Source organism: Morone saxatilis, unplaced genomic scaffold (genome assembly GCF_004916995.1).
Source record: "Morone saxatilis isolate NCDOM2014 unplaced genomic scaffold, NCSU_SB_2.0 Contig11, whole genome shotgun sequence".
NCBI classification, from domain to species: domain Eukaryota; kingdom Metazoa; phylum Chordata; class Actinopteri; family Moronidae; genus Morone; species Morone saxatilis.
This window is the reverse complement of record NW_023339663.1, coordinates 25,556,605-25,572,751: the sequence shown is the minus strand read 5'-3', so window position 1 is coordinate 25,572,751 and position 16,147 is coordinate 25,556,605. Positions and strand designations below refer to the sequence as shown.

Sequence of the window (16,147 nt, the reverse complement as noted above, 5' to 3'; positions counted from 1 at the left end):
TACTGACATCAAGTATGGCCCAGTGGTGATGCTGGTTGTGTAAGTGTGGTGGTGTACTGTGTTTATGTATGTGTATGTATAATAGCAATAGTAATCAGCTTGGTAGTGATAACTGAGAAGAGTATTTTTTTCTGTGTACTTTTCAGAGGTAAGTTAATAAGTTCTGCATGATAATTAGGCCAATGTACTACATGCTGTTTTGAATGACCTTTAAAACCTGGTGTTTATAAAAATATTTTTTATATATAAATGACATGCTTATATTTATATTCTATTAAAATTGAATGAGGTAGGAAACTCTACAATGTCATGGATTGTTTTTAAAGTTCCACTTGCTTCTACAGATTTAAGGAGAACAGCATTTTTTATTCTTGTCTTGAAATAGCCAGCAGCAGAAGATGAAATATGAATTCCAATTTTTTACATGTAGAGAAATATACAGTAGTTTCTTTTTTTAACTAATTAAGTGTTTTTTCTTGTTCTGTCAGTATGCCAGTATCATTATATGTATGCATGTGTCCTGGAACACCATACATGTGTGCCCAAAAGCCCACACGGTGTTGGTTGGTTTCAATGTCAATTGTGCCAAGAGCAAATGACAGGACTGACGTTAATGAGCAGATATTGTGTCTGCTGCTGAGTCAGCAGCTTTTGTGTCTGCTGCTGAGTCAGCAGACATAGTACATAGGAACTGTTCCTAGACTCTTGCACAATGGTATGTCTTATAACACTTGAAGATGTTGCTCTAAGTACACTTCAGGCTACGAATGAGCAGATTTATCCTTTTGGAACTCCCCCCTTTGTTGCAATTGGGCAGCTTTTTCACTGACAAACAATTCAGTTCAATTCAGTTCAGTGTTATTTATATTGTGCCAAATCATAACAAAAGTTATCTCAGGACAGTCATATAGAGCAGGTCTAGACCGTACTCCAGAGTGGGTGAAGAGGGCCTCCCTGATGGGCTACTTGGTGTGGGAAAAAACATGTTTACCTGTACCCTTCCACAAGGGTAGTGATGGAGAGACTTCATGGGGTCAGAACTCCATGCACCAGGTGGTCTAGTCCTGACTTTAATTGTAGTGTAAGGCTATAATTCTGGTTCTGCTCACAACTCTTATACCCAACCCAACAATTTTTATACCCAACTCATTCTGGGGAGCCAGCTTATGGTCAGAGGATTGAGCAAGGGGAGCTGGTAAGCTGGGGTGTATATCTGCAGTCAAGGTGGCATCTCCCGTCCACTTTCAAACCACATAGGGGTTGTTTGCTGCTCTTTGCGGTGTGAGGATATTACTGTCAACCACTAGAATATGCTGACAACTGGTTAAATTCAGTATTCTTCAAGGTTATCAAGGTTTAAAAAAGATTTAGAAAAGGTTCAGTAAAACCTCAAGAAAGTGCTTTCGTGAACTATGGTTGCAGTTAGCTCATTCCTGTTGTTACTTCTTACTTTACCTCTATGTTTGGTCATTAACAAGTCCCCCTCCTGTCAAGAAGATGCTATATAAAGAAAAGCCAGTCATTCATTCATTCATGACCATGAAATATGGATTGAATAGGTGGATGTTGCACTGGCAGTTTCCCAGCAGGCTTTTCTGTGACTTGCAAACTGTTAAATATTTTAGCCACCAGTCTGTTGCGTTAAAAAGCCTTCTGAAACATGTCAGACAGATGTCAGAAAGAACCAGGCCCTGCTGCATCAATCCCAAGAGCAGAATTTCCCAGTTTCCCCCTGAAGTCTTCAGTTGTTGGAATGAAAAGACAAGGCACTGGGATTGTGTAAAAGAAAATCCATCTCCTTGTGCAACAATTTAAACAAGTGAACAATTACTAATTTCATCAAGCTCCTGTGGTGTTTACATTGTAAACAAACATCAACCTTTTTACCAGAAAGAGTTGTGTGTCCTTACACCCACCTAAAAATATCTTTCTTATCTCATAAATCATTTGCAAACCTGTGATGTTTTGAAACATCATCAATATTGTTTACATCTGCTTATTTTCTTATTTTTCTGCTCTTGGCTCATGGCTATTGGCACATTACTCTACCAACTGTCAATATGCACTGTTGCTCTGCAGTCCTCAGAAATGGGTCCTGCGTTTCCAATAGATGCAACAAACCTCTGTTTATCCTTTTTTATGACTGTAGTTAAACTGTGTACAAACCAATCAAACCTTTGCATGTCACACTCTTTACCAGCTGCTCTACACCAGGTGTCAGCCATTAATCAACAATTTTTTAAAAAGACAGAATTTCCTTTTGTAGCATTTTTGCTTTCAGTGACAGTGAACCAACGGATAGAAACGAGGGGGAGAGAGAGAGAGGAAGGGCATGCAACAAAGGCCCACAGCTGGAATCAAGCCTGCGATGTTGTAGTAATGTGGCATGCACTTTAACCATTCGGCTCCAGAGGCCCTCTAAAAAGCCATGTCTTAAATATTTTTTACACTTACAAAAATGGTCATTAGCTTTTGTTTGTCAAGCTGAACACTGTGGTTTGAGTTGAGAAATCACATTTCTCAGTGTGCCATTGTGAGGTTTGTGGTCAGCAGGGGAGAACATCACTGTGTGCAAAGCTATTAATCATCACAGCCTATTCCATCTCTGTGTAACCCTTTGCAGACCAACCAGATAGATGGTCCAGGGCAGCTCTACAATGTTATCATCTGGGACAATACAAATTTTCATTGGACTGCTCTGGTTCAGCAACCAACCTGTTTTTTTCCATTCTTTATCTCCTGCCAGATTATCCTTTTCTCAACACTGAAATTATTTTCAGCTCCGTATTTGAAGATATTTGAACATAATCCCCATTAGAGCATACCATTATTGCTGGTGTGATGAGCTGCCGAAGTATATTAGGATTGGCTTAGTCATGCCAGGCAATGCTTTCCCTTGTTCGATGCTGTCTTGTGGCAGATAGAGATGAAAAGCAGGGCTTAGTCTAATTTTCTTTACAGTATGTGCAGAAAGCTTACTGTATTTGTGTTTTTATTTTTTTTATATTAACACAGACATCCCCAGATTACCAAGTATTGCAGAACATCCCAATTTGCAGTCAACTGTCTCCCAATGATCAACTTTGCTCCATACCCTGGACCCTTTCACTAGGTTACTATGGTTTAGCCAATTGGGCACAATGATTATTGTATAAAGTGGGACGGTAGAGAGGTAGAGTGGGTTATGGGTGGCTGATCAAGGCTGGCTGATCAAGGCAGGATAGAGGGACAAATGGAGTGATAGTGTGGTTAAATATTAAATCAAGCACTCTTTGTCTACTGGTCACAGCAGTGTTATAAATTCACCATGAAGAAATGTAGGCGAACAGCTTCCTAGTGTGTCATGTATGTGTGAATATGAATATATGTGTTCTGACTGGCTGATCAGTAGATCGACTGGTGTACTGTCTGACAGATTAGTTTACTGGCTGGTTGACTGACTTAATGACAAGTTGACTGATTAGTTGTTCTCCATGGTAAATATGTTGGATTTGAAAGGTGTAATTTGAAAATAGTTATGTAGCTCCACTATGGAGGAAGAATACAACACGAAAAGAGGTGGGCCAAAGCTGACATTTGAAAAGGTCAGCTTTTCAAAGAAAACCAAGCACAAGTTACATCAACAAATGGCAAGACTGCATTACATCACATGGCGAAACAAAAAAATGTAACCTGTATGAAATAGAAAAAAAAAAAACTAAACTAAGTAAGTCTGAATCGAGAGAGCCTTTCTGTTATTGTGAGATGTCAATACAACATATAACATGATCAAGCTGTCAGAGCCATAGAAAATACCAAGAAATACTTGCTGTCTAACCTCATAAACATCCATCATGGGCCCTCATACACTGCCACACAGTTAGCCAAGGTCATGCTGTGCATAATTTTACATCATTTAGACAAGACTTAATTTAAACTAAGAATACCTGTCCTACCACCCTCAGATGGTTTTGGAATTCAGTTCATTAAAATGAAAAGCCTAAAAGGGGTATTACAGTGTCTGTGCAGCTAAAAAAATAATAATAAGAAGTGTGCATTGCAGTGCAACTACCATGGAATTCATCTGTTTTGTCATTGACAGCCCATTTGAACATCTGCCATTGTGATATTACTATAGTACATAACTGTCTGTTTTCTAATTAATTCAGATTTTAATTTCACACGTGCAGTTAGAACGAGATGTGACAAGATCTACACAAGAACAACAACAGCATCAGTTGCTTTACCAAGTGTCCTAAAACGTCCTTTTTTAACCCAAATTTAACCCTAAACCTAACCTAATTTTAATCATGGTTTGTCACATGATAAAATGGATTTGTAATGGTTTCAGAAGGTGCTGAGAAATGATGACGATAGGGGTGTCAGATGAGAAAATATGTTGTTTTAAAGCACAGTTACAAACAACGTATTTTGACGGTCAATTTGAAGGACTTTTTAGTCAGAACAGCAGGTGCCTCTGCTCCTGAGTCCCTACCAGCTATATTCATGCTGTTTTGTTGCTGACCCTGGGCTCTCATAGGAGGTCGAATCAGAGGAGAGCCAAGGGAAAATCAATATGTATCACTTGTAATTATTCTACAAACCACTACCAGTCACATCAGTGTTTTTTTAAAGAAGAAAAGGCTTTGATCAACAAGTTTTGTCGCATAATGGAGAATACTTTGATCACCAAGAAAAAGTCTGTGTTATCACAGCTACAGAACAGCCTGTACAACACTGAGCTCCAGACGCTCTGTTTGATCTATACCTTTACAGCCAGAATTACACAACAGTCAATATTCTGCATAGATCTTGGCAAGACCAATTAGATCAAACGCTATGTTTACCTGCTTTTATAGCATATGATATGGGGATAATAGTAAATTTATCTTCTCTTCTACAAAAAACCATTTACTTTGCTTTTAGCAGGTAAGTAGTGCTTGGTAACTTGCTGGGTTTAGATTTACAATCTGACTTTATGAGACACCGCTTACAGGTATATATTATTTTGGGGGGAACATTTTTTTCCTTTCATTTGTAAATAATTTGCCATTACAACAATACATTTAATCTTAAACACACGCTCAATTATATGAAGTGCATGTGTGTTTTAAACTCTATATGTGGTTATCAGTGGAGGATCCAAATCATACAACATTTTGTCTGACAGACTTACTTATCTCACAACACATACCTTACAAAAAAGCTTCTAATGTATCTCACTGTTCCTAAACTGTCCTATGTCTGTCTGTATGTAATAAAGTATGTAATTAGTGGACAGAGCTTCTGGGTCTGTGAAGTAAAGCCAACAAGTGTCTTAAACCTCTTCTTTCCAATAGTCCAATTGTATAGAGTCTTATGGAGAAATTACCCAACTTTTAACTTTATTTTATTAGTTCAGTAAACAGTTTCCTAATGAGTGTATGGTCTCAATCGTTAGTTTCAAGTCCTCCATACAGCATAAAAGTTTGTAAATTGTGGTCCGATTTAGAGTAATGTAAAAGATAAAACGGCACTTATAAGGTAACCAAGCCCTAATGCATACCAAGTCATTCTCAGTGAGACCGTCCAGTACAGTAAAGTTTTTTTAGAAACATATTTTAGTGTCTATTCAACTCTCAGTACATCACCCCTGGCTCTGAAAAAATTACCTGGTGACAGCCATAATGCAAAACTCAAGGCTTCATAACGGTACTCCAAAAACCAATGGGTGATGTCACGATACATACACTTGGATAGGACACTAATCTTACCCATCCCTTATGTCCTTGGCTCCCCTGTCCCCTCCTCCTTTCAGTGTGGATTGTTGATGATAACTTTGACCTTTGGTGTCAGAATATCTGCTTGTGGAAGCTTCTCTGAATTATGCCATTGATCCAGAGGATTATGTTCATGCTGCTGTTGGCAAATCTTTCATCCTTGTTTACAACAATTGCATGTACATTTATCCATATAGATACATTTCCTCCATGACAAGATAAAATAATAAAACCTTGATGAAACCTTAAAAAACATATTGCTCTGATAATCCATTGTCCACTGGAACACCTCTATCTTAGTGGGCTAAACTGGGATTTGGGATCTGAAAATCAAGTTCAAGTTGACAACATTGGATTCGCCAGTTTATCTATTAGCATTACCATTAGACGTTATGGGTAATGGTGGTTGCAGAGGCTCACAGAGAAGCCAACATCAACACCTCACCAAAACTCAACAATGCGTCGTGCAGTGTCAGGAAAACTGATTACTTGATTCAACTCCTGTCAGAAGGCAGGAGGAAAAAACCTTGGACGTTACACAAGTTGTACATTCAAGTATAAAAGAAACAGCCACACAAATATCTCTGAATGACCCCAGTGCATGTCCACCTAAGTGCATGAAGAAGCATTGTTCCAGCCTTTACTATGTTCATTTTCTGTGGTAAGATTTGAAAAATAATAACACTAAGACAAAACCTGTCATACATGATCTTATGAGCTTTCCAATTAGATAAGGTTAGGGTTAGGGTAATTAGGATCAGGGCTCAGTAGTTCTCAGCCTTGTTTGCTAGTGGCTACTTGTGCGTCATCGGGTGGATCTGTACATTTTTTGAAAACACACAGTTGTATAATCAATTTTGGCCTCTCTACTCTACACATTGACGTGTGAAACGTTTGATCTGCTGTCATTTAAACTCATGTTAAGGCACTTTCCCTCCAATCTTTAGCTGTGACAAAGACACGTGTGGAACTAAAATGATGCATCTGACACAAGCCATATTCTCTCAGGACTACATGTGTCAAAGTGTATTTCATCATAAGCAGCAATTACTGCTTGAGTAGGGATGTGGCTCAGTTCTAAAAGCTCCTTGCCATTTAATGCATACATGTACAAGAGTGAAAGGCAAAAAAAGCATTAACAGAACAGAACCTGCGGCAACAATGGCAAAGGTGCTACTATAACGTTCATTTAAGCTATAGTGCGAACAGGATGTGTAAATGTGATTGAACGAATCACAAGGTAATTGGCAGTAAAATTATAATATGAAAAGGAAGTAATCAAATGTGGTAGAGCCGGCACTCCATGTACCGAGTCCTTGCTGTAGCAGCCATGGATTGGAATCCAACCTGTGGCCCTTTGTAAACCAGACTGGTGCTTTAGAGCGAGCAGGTTCTGAATTCTAACCTAACTGAGCTGTTGTGTGGTGATGTTTTCTGTGTGTTCATTCAGGTTTACTGTGGGAGCACCAGTTTTTCCCCAGCTCTTAAAGTGCTTTCAGATATTGAGTTAATATTGATAGTGGCTCCATGTTCTCCAGTGTAAAAATGATGGTAGCCCCGCTGCCACTGTAGGTGGTAGTGGCAAAGAGAGTGTGGCTGCTGGTCTCATACTGCACAACCATGTCTAATTGCTGCTAGTGATTGAGTGAACAGCTCTCCAGTTTTATACCACAGTAACCACACTATACATGGCATGATGGCAGTGTTGTGTCCTGTTGCTTAAGAATCAAAATGTAGAACACGTGATGGGTAGGCTACCAGCCGCCATCTCCACTTTCCCTCTCCATAGAAGTTCCACATTGGAGACTGTCATGGTCTCATCAAGAGCTGATATATACAACTAGCGCTCAGGATCTCATTGTGTTGTCCAGTGTGGCTTGGAAACAGTCTCCAGGAAGGTATGTTTTAAAGCTGACCTTATTTTAACCTTGATGAAATCTTTGATGAAAAGACTTTTATTGATCAGTTCATCCCTTCAGTACGGGCACTTTAAGCAACCTGTTGCCCAGGCCCTGTGAGCTGGATGATCTGTTTCAAAGTTATGGCTAGTGGCGTGTCTTAATGCTAGATAACACATGGTGTTAGGTGATTTTAACACTTTAAACATATTTGATATCAGCTCTTTTTCAGGCGTTTTTTGTCTTTAGTGGACTGTGACAGCTGACGAAAGGCAGCAAAGAGGGGGGAGGGAGTGGTGGGACAATATGAGTAAAGGGGCCACAGGATGAAATTCAACCAAGGCCACTGCGGTAAGGACTCAGACATAGAATGTGGGGTGTACTTTCTACATTGGCTAAAATTGTATTGCAGTTGCTTTGAAAGTCTTGCGGTTGCTTGAGGTAGCACTGACCATGGAGCCAGATCTGTGTTGCCGTATACAGAATTTTTTGAGGTAAATAATCTAAACTGTAAGTTATTTAGTAAACTTTGTACTATATGCACGTTGCCTGTATGCCACTGTTCTTGTGCCTTGATTTTGTACATGGATTTGTACAATATTCGTACTGACCCAGCTAATGGGTGGATTTGGCCATAGAAATGTTGGTTTCAGCTGCTGGGGTTTGTTAATGTTTTCCTATTGCGTGATCTGACCTCAACCCTCTTACCTTTTTCCCCCCATTTTTTCCTAGTGTTCCTACCAGATGAATAGGGTGGTGTACTGTACCACTGGCACCCCTCTCCCCTTCACTGCATGTGGTGGTGTGATGTGGTAAATGGGTGCCCTTTCAACTCGGACGCTATTGTGTGGTTTTTTTGTGTTTAGGTGACAGATGGGTATGTGTGTGTGGTGGTGTCTGGGCATCCTGATAGCACTCAAGTAACTCCCTATTTGTCTGGTTCCTAAGGATTTCAAGCTGTTTTATGGCTGGCCGATTTGATCTTTTCCTTTTCCTTCCTCCGTCTGTGGAAAGTTGGCTTAAACATTTTGTTCTTTTTGTTAATGGCTGTTTGTCATTTTATCATTTTGCAATGAATAAATTGTAGTGTCCATTAAATTGCCCATCCAGAGTCAAAATCCACACGTCTGTATTGTTTTGTTACCACTGTTTGTGTGTCAACCTTCAATTAGTTTTCCTGGGGATTCTTACCCCAGGTGGCGTCCAACCTTGAGGCCCACTAGCCTCTTTACTTTGCCTCGGTTACACTTAAGTAGAACAACATATCTGGGCAGCAGAGATAGCAGTAACCAACTGCTGTCTGTAAGCACTATTAGACTGCCAACAGCTCTGCTCAGCAGAAATACACAGCATGAATTCTAGATAAGTGTAAAAAGAGTCACATTGTTATTATACCTTCACCTCTAAATGAATATATGTCAGAAAAGTGATAAACAACTGAATAAGAAAAAAGCCAAGAGGGTAAACACAGAACCAAACTATCAGACTCAGCTACATGCTTCAATACCATCAATCGTACAAAAGACTAACATATCATTAGTTATATTCCAGCCAAACACGGGCAAACCATTAGCATGCAAAAATTATGAACATGCTAGCTATATTTATGTTGCTTTACCATCCAACAAGATTTTTACAATAGGACTCCAAATGCGTGTTTTGCAGTTTGCTTTTGCTAATTCTCCAACCTGACTGCAGTAGACCACCCATAGATAACTGTGCTAATTGTGACATTGACTGACATTTGCAGGTATTTTTGAAACACCTGAGCAGTAGAGCTGAGTTGATCTAATAAAATGTGCATTGTCTTCCTTTTTCTCTACCAAGGGAGCCAAGGGAGGTGCATGTTTGTGTGTGTGATGTCTGTGTTTGGGTGCTACTGGCAGAAATGTTGGCACTACACCCTCTTTCCTTGACATTTTTCAAACCCAGTAGACTAAGACTCACTTATCTTACTACTTTCTTTACGATAACCCCACAGTGTTATCATTTACTATTGCTACCCAACCTTCAAATAATGCTCCACACACTTGTGGGCTCTCTGCTCCACAAGAGCTTCACTCCTCAGCAAAGGTCAGCGATATTTTAACTAGAAAGGCATGACAGCGGAGTCTTGAGAGGTGGCGAATCAGATCCTCCTTGATGGTGAGTTTTATGCCCCACACCGCTGGCTTAGACGGAGAAATGTCATCATTTCTAACCTTTACTGAGCCCAGAAATGTTAGCTAACATGAAGTAAAGGCTATTTTTTAACCCCACCCTGCTTCCAAGTTATATATATTTACACTGCTGCCCAGATACCCACGGGACTTTGCCGTTGGCCACTAGGTGATGACCACAATGAGGATTTTAGTTTTCTGTTGTTCAGTGGTTAGCCACTGAAAGACAAGTACAGCCACAGTGTTGCATTATCTACCACTGGAAGTTGTCCAGTAAACAAACAGTAGAAAACATACAGTTTCTTGCTTACTCTTTCAGCCACACAACTTTACTTCCTCTTGCTCTGCTGCCTTCTTCTGTCTCATGCTCCCCTCCAATGTATCCACTTTTATTAGATGCAGTAAGATCAGGTGTAGAGTAGGGTCTTATGTAGTTGAATTTTGCCTGCCCTATGGAACTGCTTTATTACATCTACTGTGTTTTCTTCTGCTAATGACACAAGACAGCCAATTTCAGCAGGAAAGGTCAACCTGTTTACACATGCGACGATGCTTTATAGCTGAGAGAATTGAGTTATTGCTGCAGGCAATTTAAACATTTGGATTTGTGAATTATTGTGAAATTGGATAAAAGGGTATGATGTTGTTAGTGAGGTTGTGAGGTGTTAATTAGAGTAACGACCGGTTGGCAGATAAAGGAAGAGGAGGGTGTACATATTGTAGCCTTTAACACAAGCCCAAGATTTACTCTGCATTCAGTACCAGTAGTTGGCTGCAGCACAAATCGTATTTCAGCATAAGGCAAGACATGTGGCAGTGCTGATGCATGGTTGGATTCGAACAGGTGGTCGAACCCAAAGGATCCACTTCAGTTGGCTTTATAGTTAGTTATGTGGACAAATAAAAGAACCAGGTGACTGGTCATTTTAGAAAATAAATGGAGTGAAGCCTGAGAGCAACTTCAAGCAGAAAACTCGAGTGTACTGCTCTTCACTGCAACATAGAATAGAATAGAATAGAATAGAATAAACTTTATTGTCCCCGAGGGGAAATTTGTCTTGGGCACAGTGCTACAGTTTGTTGCTTCACAGAAACAAGCATACCTCAACAACAGACACACCTCAAAAAACAATTCAAAATACTTACTGCATATCCAACACTCTCCCACAACATCCCTCTGTAGGCTCTAGGTTGCCTCAAGTTATTACTGTATAGTCAGCTCTGAGTCACCACATACATTATCCTATATTCACATAAAAATCCATTAAACATGAGTTAGCTACCTTAAATGTATGTGTAAAAAAATTTATATATTGTGAAAGTTAATGCTCAGGTGTACAGTAAAGCATAAGCTGTGGAAAACACTCACATTCAAAGTGAGCACTCACAAATATGAGTCTTAAGATTTCAAAACCTTCCTTTTTAATAGGACATCCTATCCTTAGAGAGTAAAAACATAATTCAATGTTAGTTTGGAATTTACAGAAACATGGCTGAGACTGATATCACATCAAGTCTCAGTCTCTGCTGAAAAACACCTTGTTATAGCAGAACTTGTTAACAGCAGAAAACAATGTTTTTTTATGGAGCAACTTTCAGGTGTGTATTAATACCATAAGTATAATATGCCTAGTGAAACTTGTTTGGAGTAGTGTTAAAAAAGAAAAGAAAAACATATTTAATACATCTCCAATCCCCCACTGGATTGTGGTATAAATAAATCTGCTGTAAATTTTTTTGAATTTCTTTTTGTTACTGTGTGGAGAAGGTCAGCCAGCCTCTGGGCTACAGCTAGGAGGGGAGATATATTGGTTTGGCGTTGCTCAGCTCTGCTTGTTGTGAGGGCTAAATGTCACCGCTTCAGCCGGGCTGATGCTGGCGTCCTGCTGCCTCTCTAGGGGGTTGATGGAGATTCAAGCCAGACTTGGGAGACATTTTGCTTTTCCAGATTATAGTTCTCTAACAGAAAATAACCTTTCCATTCATTAGTGAGCATAACTGGGAATTAGCATGTCAGTTGGGGAGAAACCTAGGGCAATATTCAAGGCTAAGACTCTTAACTGGGCAAGTGCCCAATAAATGATGGGACTAAGTTCAGAAAGGTTTCTGATGATTTTTTAGGAACCACTTGTCAGCAGGAACTTGTAGACACCCTGCTAAGACAAGGTCGGCACCCTGCTGGTTCTGAGCTCTCAACCTTTTTATTGAGTGCATTTTGAACGTGTCTGGCATGTGCTCATTTTTAATATGTTTTATATTGAAACATCTTTAACTTCTCTTTCTGTGCACTTAAAATATTTTCTGTAGACTCTCTCTAGATATTATCTGGTGCTTCACTACAACAAATAGATAATACATGAGTAAATTGAAAAACATAAATGATTGTTTTGATAGTTTTGGACTACCCTGTGAAGTTTTGGTCTACTTCTTAAATCCGGGTCGGAGCGTTTACTTGTAATGACCATGCTAATCTTAGAAGCCCCGTGTCTTTGGCCATGAAGTACAACAAAGGAAAATTGCCTGTCATTGTTGCCAGCCTCTTAGGACGTCAGACTGTAGCAGGGAGGTGGCTGATGACATATGTTGCCCTAATAACCACCTAGACTTTCTCCTGCAGAGAAGTGGTCACTGGTAGAAGAGAGGTGAGTGTGTCACTTCTGCAGGATTAAATGGAATAACCTATATTTCCTTTACAGCTCTTTAGAAGGTGAAGCCTGTGTAAAACGTGTAGACTTGCTGCATATATGTATTCATTCATATACTGATATACTTATATGTACATTATTTTTCCATCAGTGCTAATTAGATTCTTTGTGCTGCATCAGTGTTGTCCTGAGCTGTTTACCCAATTGCATTGTTAGTCATTCTTACATTCTCTCTCTCTCTCTCTCCGCTACCCTCGTGGACACGCACACACACAGGCACAAGCACCGGCCTGCAGTGTTTGGTAAGGTAAATAAAAGGCAGGTCTGATAGTTAATCATTCAGACACATTACTTGCGACACTATGACTGACTGCTTAACTCGCAGTTTGCATATTGTCTGTCTTGCTGAAACACTGCCAGCTATTTGTGGCCTCTTCTGTACACAACTTTGTATAAACAGAGCAGCCTGTCAAGCATAATGTGCAGTTAGTAAGCCTAACAGCTACACAGAAGTCAGTTGAGTGATGATGCACTGAATGCATTCATTGCTATGAACTAGTAATGCTTGAGTGCTACAAGAAAGACACTCTAAGCTTTAGGGGACAAAAAAGTTGAACATACCAGAGTCAGTGAAACAAGAGACGGTCTCACTGCCACAATCTAAACATAATGAAACTATGCAGAGCAGGGAAAACCCAAGAATGGCACTGCCCTGGGAGCAACTATCATTGCAACAGAATAAATAGAAGCATATAGAGCTAATTCTAGGAAAGAAAACCAAAACAATCCAGGTTAAGTCATATAACATATTTGGTCTATGTGTAAGGCAAAGTGTCTGTGAGCTTTTTGGGAACTGTGACATCCTATACATTCAAAAGACAGTGAGGTATTATATCTTCGTCATCCTATGCCTATAACATATGATTTAAAGGATGACGTCAGTATGTCATCACAGTGTTGTAAGTTGTATGGTAAGGGGAAGGGCCTGTACATATATTTCACGCCTGATTCAGGACTTGCTGTATGCTCCTGTGTCTTACTTATGTAAGATATTTGAACAGCATTCATTCATTTAAAGGCATTTTCAGTTTGCTTGGTTCATGTATATTCGAGTGTGTAATGCTCGGAGCAGTTGGATTGTTTTTAGGAAAAAAATGTTTGAGAAGTAATGGGATCAGATGAAAAGCTACATGATGAATGTGCTGGTTAATCCCACTAAAAGCGAAGGAGTGGTGTCAACTCTTATTTAGTAGGTTATTCATCCATTATGAAAATGGGTATTTGATAGTTATGATGATGATTTGATGTGTTATGGACGATTGTCTGATTTCCTTCAATATGGATTATATTTTTGAATTTAATTTCTGTACACTAGTTGGTCTGGAAATAAAGTGAATTTGTTGTGAGAGAGGTGCTATCCCCCAGTTCCTAGCCATGTGGAAGAAATGGTAACAATAGGGTATGGAAATAGAAAGACTGCAACTGTCAAATTTAACTGGACCCAAATTGCACATCTTGAAAATGTCTTATTGTGTTGGCTGACACAGTCCCTTCAATTTACAGCCAAGCAAATTTGTCTACTATTTGCACCAGTCCGCACACAGGTTACAGGTACTAATACAAAAAACAACATTTCATTTTTATTTTCTACTAGTTTGTTTGTTACAAATCTGACTGTAGTATTGATATTTTTAAAAGCAAACTCAAGACCTACCCTTTTAGTCTGACTTTTAATTGTTTTTTCATTTATTTGGTATTATTATTCAAGTTTTTTTATTTGTTTCAGCGCTTTTTTATCTGGTCTATTTACACATTTGGCTCAGTTTTATTACTTGGTATATCCTTTTCTTATTCTTATTTTTACCTTTTCCTCATCCTTCCTCCAGTGTTTCCTCACTGCAAATTGATGAGGTAGCGTTTCCTCAGTTTGTGTTTTTATTGAGTTTCATTGATTGATTATTGATTGGGTGTTTGTATGTGTTTGTTGGTTATTGAATGTGTCGAGCCACCACCACAACCGCACGTGACCTCACATCATCATGTCATGTTGAGTATTTGTAAATGTACTATACAAATAAAGCCTGATTGGTTGATTCAGTCTGATAGTTTAGTATTGTTAGTTACTATAGTATGAACTCACACAGGAGCAGCTCATATAAGCACATATGTGTAGGCATTGTTCTCATTTGTCAATTGATTAATGGCTTATTAAAAAATTCTTTTGATTATCTTTTCTTAATTGACACTCATTAAGCAATATTTTTGCACTCAAGCAGATTAAAATCATTTTACCCACTTCCTTATCCATCAAGTTCTTTTTCACCGAGCTCAAAATTCATTTGGATATGCTCCTAGCTGTCAAAGCTAGCCCTGGCAATACATTTTTTTCTTCATGTTTTTCATCAAGATGCCTCTCTCTCTTTCTAAAGTGAGGCTCAAACATTCATACAGTAAAATTAAATAGAAAGGGGAACATGTGTAGTAATGACAAGACTGTCACATGCAAGTGCATATATTTAAAACCACAACCAAAGACCAAATCATAGAAAATGTGAAAGGTTACTGCTTTAAAGTCTTTGAGGAGGTATTAAAGTTCTTCATATAATTCAACATTTAACAGGTAGTTCACACACAGCTCTAATAGGAGTACAGTTGTTCAGGTGAGAAACACACATTTCACTCCTTGTTTTTAATAAGAAACTGATCATTTCAGCTGCATGGTGCCATATTTCATGTGACCCCCCCTGCTTATCATTCTACTCATTAAAAAGCAATGACTAAAGAAACACGTATCCCACTGTCCCCTTGATTGTGATTGATTGGATAAGGAAAAAGCATTTGATGTCTGTTGGCGCTTTTCTGAAAGAGACTGCATAAAGAGAAGCCACATTGCTTTGCTCAAGTGCTTTGTGGTTGCTTCCTGTTGCTTTCTGTGTACAACAGAAAGCAGTCTAGGTAAAATGTACTTTGTACAAACACATCATGCTTGAATAATTACAACTCACCAATCCTCTGATCTGGTGTCATAGTTACTAAAAGAAGTGGTAGGATAGCTTCAGAAGTACAGCCTTATAGATAGATCAGTATCAAAGCCATTTGCCTAAATGCTCCTGTACAAAATGGCTCATAATCAAATCTAGACAAGCCAGCTACTTGATAATCCATGATTATTTAGAGTAACCAACTTGTTTACAGAGAAGAGTGATAAACTCCTATGCACACACAAATAAAAGGTAGGAGGCAAGCACACCCTATCTGTCATTATACAGACCTTGTTTTTCTCATCACTAAATCTTCTCCAACTGCAGAGCCAAGAACAGCAACACACACTATCTACCCTCTGTTCCCTTTTGTGCATCTTTATTTTCCTCTGCCTCTCCTGTCCCCTTGTTTGCTTTCATTGATTGTTTCTTTACTTTACTGGCCCTCCTTTTGCTCTATTGTCTTCATTATCAGGTGGTAAACCAGTCCACATAACAATTGACATGTATTCCACTTGTATGAGTGTGTGTGGGTGCGGGTGTTGCACTATCTGCAGTAGTTCTGAACTGTCTGCAGCTCAACTGCGGCTGATACAACAACTTCAATATAAATCTGAACAGAACTATTATTTACAGGATACAGACACACACACACTAGAATACACACTATCCAAACAAATAAACACCAGCTTCTCCATAGAAAATCTGCAGGTGTGTGTGTGTGTG

General features: G+C 39.1%; 1 protein-coding gene across 1 annotated transcript in view; it reads left to right on the top strand.

Moving 5' to 3' along the window:
* cep89 (centrosomal protein 89) overlaps nucleotides 1-16,147 on the top strand; it is a 61,038-nt gene that overhangs the window by 31,767 nt on the left and 13,124 nt on the right. The gene's annotated exons all lie outside the window — the stretch shown is intronic.